Source organism: Canis lupus, chromosome 4, assembly GCF_011100685.1.
Source record: "Canis lupus familiaris isolate Mischka breed German Shepherd chromosome 4, alternate assembly UU_Cfam_GSD_1.0, whole genome shotgun sequence".
NCBI lineage: Eukaryota > Metazoa > Chordata > Mammalia > Carnivora > Canidae > Canis > Canis lupus.
The window spans coordinates 28,631,497-28,638,483 of NC_049225.1; the positions used below are offsets into that span (position 1 = coordinate 28,631,497).

Below are 6,987 nucleotides of genomic sequence, written 5' to 3' on the forward strand. Positions count from 1 at the left end.
ACTCTCAGATCACCCTATGTTGCCACTTAAAAAAAAAAAAAAAAACAAAAACCAACTTTCTTTTTAAAAACTTATTTATTCATAATTCATATACCATAGTAGTCATCCTTTTAAAGTGTATAATTTGGGAGCGCCGGTGGCTCAGCGGTTTAGAGCCACCTTCAGCCCAGGGTGTGATCCTGGGGACCCGGGATCGAGTCCCACGTCGGGCGCTCTGCATGGAGCCTGCTTCTCCCTCTGCCTGTGTCTCTGCCTCTCTCTGTCTCTGTCTCTGTGTATCTCATGAAGAAATGAATGAAATCTTAAGAAAAAAATAAAGTGTATAATTCAGTGGGCTTCAGTATATTCACAGAATGTAGCACCTAATCACCGCTACCTAGATTTTGAATACTTTCATCATGCCAGAAAGAAAACCTTGTGTTCCTCAGCAATCACTCACTGTTCCTCCCAGCCTCTAGTCCCCAACCCTGGGCAACTACTTCTCTACTTTCTCTCTTTTTAGATTTGCCTGTTATGGACATTTTTCCTTCCTATAGATGGAATTATGTAATACATGATCTTTTGTGACTGGTTCTTTTTTTTTTTTTTTTCCACAGCACAACTCTGTATTCCTAAAATTCGGTGGTATGATGAATGTCAACAAGACTTAACAACAACAAAAAATATGGGATGCTTCGCGAATTTGCGTGTCATCCTTGCGCAGGGGCCTCTAATCTTCTCTGTATCATTCCAATTTTAGTATATGTGCTGCCGAAGTGATCACTGTGACTGGTTCTTAACATATTTTCAGGTTTCATATCGTAGCATGTGGCAGTACTTCATACCTTTTTAAAAACAAACACAGGTTTATTGAGATAATTTACATGCCTTATCAAGTGTACAACTCAGTTATTTTTAGTATATTCACAGAGAATATTTTCATTACTCCAAGAAAAAAGAAATCTATTATCCATTAGCAGTCTCTCCCCATTCTCTCTCTCCCAGTCCCTGACAACTACTCATGTGCTTTAAAGTTTCTGTGGATGAGACTATTCTGGACATTTTATGTAAATGGAATCGTGCATGATTTTGTGACTGGCTTCTCTCAGCATGATGTTCTCAAGGTTCACCCATGTGGTAGCATGTAGCAGTACTTCATTCTTTTTCATTGTCAGATACTAGTCCATTGGGTGGCTGTACTATATTTTGTCCTTTAGTTAAAGAACATTTGAATTGTTTCTACTTTTTGGCTGTTATGAATAATTCTGGTGCTGTGGCCATGCATGTGCAAATTTTTGCATGGACACACATTTTCATTTCTCTGGAGGTATACTTAGGAGTGGAATTGCTGGGTCACATGGTAATTCTGTGTTTAACATTTTGAGGTACTCCCAAACTATTTTCCACAGAGGCAGCACCATTTTATATTCTTCCCAGCAGTGTATGAAAGTTCTAATTTCGGGGGATCCCTGGGTGGCTCAGTGGTTTAGTGCTGCCTTCGGCCCAGGGCGTGATCCTGGAGTCCTGGGATCGAGTCCCACATCAGGCTCCCTGCATGGAGCCTGCTTCTCCCTCTGCCTGTGTCTCTCATGAATAAATAAAATCTTTAAAAGAAAGTTCTGATTCCTCTGTAACCTTGTCAGCACTTACTATTATCTGTACCTTTGACTTTAGCCATCCAAATCGGTGTGAAGTGGTATCTCATTATGGTTCTGATTTGCATTTCCTAGTAACTAGTGGTGTTGAGCATCTTTTCATGTGCTTATTGGCTGTTTATATATATCTTTAGAAAGTCTTTAGCTCATTTTATTTTTTTTTTTTTTTTTTTTCTTTTTTTTTTTTTATTTTTTTTATTTATGATAGTCACAGAGAGAGAGAGAGAGAGAGGCAGAGACACAGGCAGAGGGAGAAGCAGGCTCCATGCACCGGGAGCCCAACATGGGATTCGATCCCGGGTCTCCAGGATCACGCCCTGGGCCAAAGGCAGGCGCCAAACCGCTGCACCACCCAGGGATCCCTTTAGCTCATTTTAAAATTGGATTGTGTTTTTATTATGGTAAGCATTCTTCATGTATTCTAGATATAAGTCTTATCAGGTATATGGTTTACCAATATTTTTTCTCATTCTGTGGGTTGTCTCTTCACTTTCTTGATGGTATTCTTTATTATCTTTTTTAATTAAAATATTTTTAAGTAAACTCTACACCCAATGTGGGTTTCAAACTTAAGACCCTGAGATCAAGAGCTGCCCCGTTATACTAACTGCACCAGCCAAGTGCTCCTTGATGGTACCTTTTAAAATGCAGATGCTTTATATTTTGATGGTTATCCATTTTTTGTCACTTCTGCTTTTGCTGTTAAGTCTAACCATTGCTTAACCCAAAGGTCATGAAGATTTACTCCGATGGTTTCTTCTAAAAGTCTAATAGTTTTAGCTTTTACATTTAGATCTGTGATATATTTGGAGTTAATTTTTACAGATGGTGTGAGGTTGGGGCCTGACTTCATTCTTTTTCATGTGACTACTCATTTGTCCTAGCACCACTTGTTGAAAAGATTATTTTTTCCTCATTGAATTGTATGAGTTTCAGTCCACTGAAACTCAGTGGACTATGCTGTCACTTCCTGGGTTTTCTGTCCTTGGAAACTTCTATCAGGGGTCCCATGAGACTTTGAATATAACAATAATGCCTTTTATTGAGTACTTAATATTGAGTGTGCTAGGCACATTGTATATATTCTCTTGTGTCCTCACCAGACTTCTGCAAGGTGAACATTATTTTTCTCATCTCAGAGAGAAACAAATTGAAACTCAGGATTTTGGTCATTTGCTGAAGGTTGTTCAGTAAGTGGCAGAGCTGGGCCTTGAATTTACGTCAGTCTTGGGTCCCAAGGCTGCGTTCATGTGGTTCTCTGCTCCCAGGAGGCCCACCCACCCAGCTTGTGTATCATTTCTGGGGTCCTTTGGGGCCATCACTAGCCAGATATATGTATGTGTGGCAGAGATGATGGCCTGAAACCTAAATGGAGATTATATGACTTCATGGTGTGATTTGGATGCTAAAAAAAGCACAAATTGTTGCCTCCAGCTGCTCCATAGGAAGTAGGCACCTAGAGTGAAGTGAGTCCTCTTTTGCCCTGTCCTGTTGCACTGCTCCTTAGGGTTATGTTATTTTTGGAAGCTGTGAAGTGGAGCTTGTTCAGAAAAGAGTATCAGGATGGTAGCCTGCCTTCAAATGATGGCTTATGAGGCCTGTTTGAAAGGCCTGGAGGTATTTAGCTAGAAACAAGCAGAGATAGATAGGTTTTATTGGTCAGAGGTTATCACGTGGGAAAAGGGTGAGATTTGTCCGAGAGTGTGGAAAATATGGCACAATGGTTTGGCTGGACAGGAGGAAGGTTTTTGAAACCCAGAGCTAATGGAAGAGGGCAGGAGCTGACTTGTGGAGTCATGAGCTTGCTATATCACTGGTGGTGTCCAGGCAGAGTCTAGCTGCTTACTTTATGGGATTGCTATAGAGGCTCTTTGGGCCTTCTGCAAGGTATAGACCTGGTGGATTTTTTAGGGTTTTCTTTGACCTCTAACGCCTGTATATTGGGGCTTCTGATTTTGTGGGGACTTCCTGTCCATACAGCTGGGATTGCTCCCAGCCCAGATCTGTCATGTCTCACTGATCCCGAGGGCTAAATTTGGAATTTAATAACAACACTTTGGATTTATGTAGCCCGTTTCCTTGGAGGTACTTCATCTGTTATCCCATTAATTCTCATAACATCCCTGGGCGGAAGGTGAGGGCGGGCGAGAGAGAAGGAGTCTCTGGCTTTTCAGCATCCTGAAGGTGAGAGGAGATAGCCGGGTTCGGTGCAGGCCATGAAGCTGGGGACGTGGCCTGGATCACAGTCCCTCTGGCTGGTTCCCCACACAAAGACCAGGTTCCCTACTGGACAAAGGATGTTTTGCCCCGGCAGGAAACTCACATCTTGTGCAGACTATATTGGTGATATGTTTCCAAGAAAGGTTTAAGATACACCTGTGGTGTGTGAGGCTCCAAGTCGACTCTGTCAGGAACGGGAATGGGTGGGCCTAGAGGTGAGAGGGAAGAAGACTGTTGTGTCCACCACTAACTGGCTTGCAGAGGGGAGGGTCCAGAGTCAGCAGGGAGGTTTCCTCAGGGGATTTGAGCTGAGTTATACCAGGGGCTATGAAGGATGAGCAGGGGTGGAAGGGAAGGGTGTGGTGCCCCAGGGGGAGGGGCTCTGCTCGTGCCAGGGCAGGTTGGCTTTGGAATTCTTAACTACTTCAGACCATGTTGTTTGTTACTCCTACTTCTACCCAGGCTCTTCCACAGCCTTTCTATGTCCTTGCCCTTCAAGCCTTGGTGTCTGTACTTCAGACTGGCCCTTGGTGAATACCCCAGCCTGCCCTGGGAACACTCTTGGCTGGCTTCTGTTGCTGATCTTCCTGGGCCCAGGCGAGGGAGGGCACGGAAACTCAGGACCACAGACTGCAGCTTGTTGCAGCTGGCAGGTCCCTTGCAAGTCATCAGGTACTATACTCTCCTCCCTTTTGCAGATGAGGCAGTTGGGGCCTGGAATTGTAAACAGGTGAGGAAATTTTCAGGCAGAGAGAGGCGAGAGAAGGTGGGCGGGTTTGTAGAAGGAAGAAGAGCCAAGACTGGGGAGCGTATAGAAATGTGGCCAGAAGGGCGGGAGGGGTTGGCCCATGCGGGGACTGTAGCAGATGTTTACAGGTTGGACTTTACTTAGAGGGCAGGGAGAAGCCACTGGAAGATTTTAGGCAGAAGACTGGTGCATCAGCTGTGCCTTTTACAAAGGGCACTGGCCAGAAAGCCTCTACTTTAAGTCCTGTGTCCAGTTCATCTACACATCTGGCTTTTCTTTCAAATGATCTATCCAGAACCTGTTTGTTTCTTACCACTTCTGTGGCCCCTGTGGTCCAAGCCTGATTTCTCACCTTGTTACTGCTGTGGCCTCTTCACCGCATGCCTGATTATACCTTCACCCCTTAGATTTATTCTCCACGCAGCAACTGGAGTGTGCTGTGAGGAGGAGAGTCAAATGAGGTCCTTCTTCCGTCCAGAACACCCCCAGGGGCTGTCCATGTCACTTAAAGAGATGCTTAAAGGTTCTCCATGATCCACATGACCTGTGACCTGGCCTCCCATCACCCTCCCAGCTGCTAGCTCTGCTCCTCCAGCCTGTCAGCCCTGTTACTGCTCCAGGACCTTTGCACATGTTATCCCCTCAGCCTGGACCACACTTGCCCCAGCCAACCTTGTGGGTCATTCATGTTCTCCCTTTCATCTGGTCTTCGTTCAAGTTGTTACCTTCTCTGAGATACCTTCTCTGACCACTTTATCAAAGATTGTAGCCTTCCTCAAGTTTTCTTTCTGGCTTTGATGTTTTCTCCTCAGTGTTCACTTCTATTTTCTCATTTCTTGACTGTATTCTGTCTAGAAAGGAAGCTTCATTAAGGCAGGGGTTTTGTGTGTGTGTGTCTTCACAAAAAAATTTTTTTTATATGTACATCATTGCTATAACCCCTGTGACTAGACCAATGGCTGGTACCCAGCAGGATAGGTACATACTTGCTGAGTGACTGACTGAATGGTGGCTGTTTAGGGAGCACACTGGTCTCAGGGGTGGGACTGGAGTGGAGTAGGGAAACCAGCTGGGAGGCTGTAGCAGAATTTGACAGGAGATGATGGGGGCTCTTGGGTGTACAAACACCAAGGTTTAGGTGCTCTTCCCTTCACTATAATGCATGAACTGCCAGTTGGGAAGCGCTTTTAGGTTTTTTTCGTCCGATTCCCTTTTTGACAGTGTGGGGAAACTGAGGCCCGCGAAAGGAATTCCCCAGCCTTCCTGTCTTCCAGACAATATTTTATTAAAGAACTCTGGTCTCTGGGAGAGGGGAGCCCTCTCAGGTTGTGTGGCTGCGGGTGCTGTTAGCGTACTCAGTGGCAGGCTGAGGGCCTGTCATGGGAATTTGACACCTGCGATGTGCTTTTCTCAGTGGTTACCTTGGGGTTGGTAAATGATGGCTCCTGCCCCAGCACTGCTAGTTTGGTTGGAAGCTGAGATGCTTGCTAGCTGTTCATCTAGGAGGATCTTCTAGTCACCTCTCCAGCCATCCATTTTATCTCCCTGCCACTCTCTCCATTTGTTTTTCTTGGGGGCGGGTAGGTCTTGACTGGTCTAAGCTAATAAAAGTGTGGCGTTGGCTCCTGGCCTAGTAATGGCTTGGTGATGGGCAGTGACCCAGACCTAAACTGATCAGTGTACGGAACTGCCCCTGGCTAAAGCAGCAGATTGAGGTTAGGCCAATTGCAGTTGGTGGGAAGGCTTCCCCTTGATGGCTGGGAAGAGATCGCTCCTGTTCCACGTGATGTGATGTGCAGACGTGAGGCTTAGAACCACTGTACAGGGGATCCCTGGGTGGTGCAGCGGTTTGGCGCCTGCCTTTGGCCCAGGGCGCAATCCTGGAGACACGGGATCGAATCCCACGTCGGGCTCCCTACATGGAGCCTGCTTCTCCCTCTGTCTGTCTGTCTGTCTGTCTGTCTCTCTCTCTGTGTGACTATCATAAAAAAAAGAAAAAGAAAAAAAGAACCACTGTACACATTTCATTACCATGAAGAAAGCCAGCTTGAGGACATAGTTGGGATTTGGAGCAGGCCAGAGCCCTGCTCAAACCTACCTGAAGCACCTGTTGTCCTGGACTCTAGTTATGGAGGCTAATGAATGCTGTCTCTTATTTAAGGTATTTTGTTTTTTTTATTTTTTTATTTTTTTATTTTTTTTATTTTTTAATTTTTATTTATTTATGATAGTCACACAGAGAGAGAGAGAGGCAGAGACATAGGCAGAGGGAGAAGCAGGCTCCATGCACCGGGAGCCTGACGTGGGATTCGATCCCGGGTCTCCAGGATCGTGCCCTGGGCCAAAGGCAGGCGCTAAACCGCTGCGCCACCCAGGGATCCCTTA

General features: G+C 45.5%; 1 non-coding gene across 1 annotated transcript; it reads right to left on the bottom strand.

Annotated features, from left to right (window-relative positions):
• Window positions 1-658: 658 nt before the first annotated feature.
• On the bottom strand, window positions 659-763 carry LOC119871747. Its single transcript, XR_005358726.1, has one exon. It is a non-coding gene; the product is annotated as a U6 spliceosomal RNA (small nuclear RNA).
• Window positions 764-6,987: the final 6,224 nt, after the last annotated feature.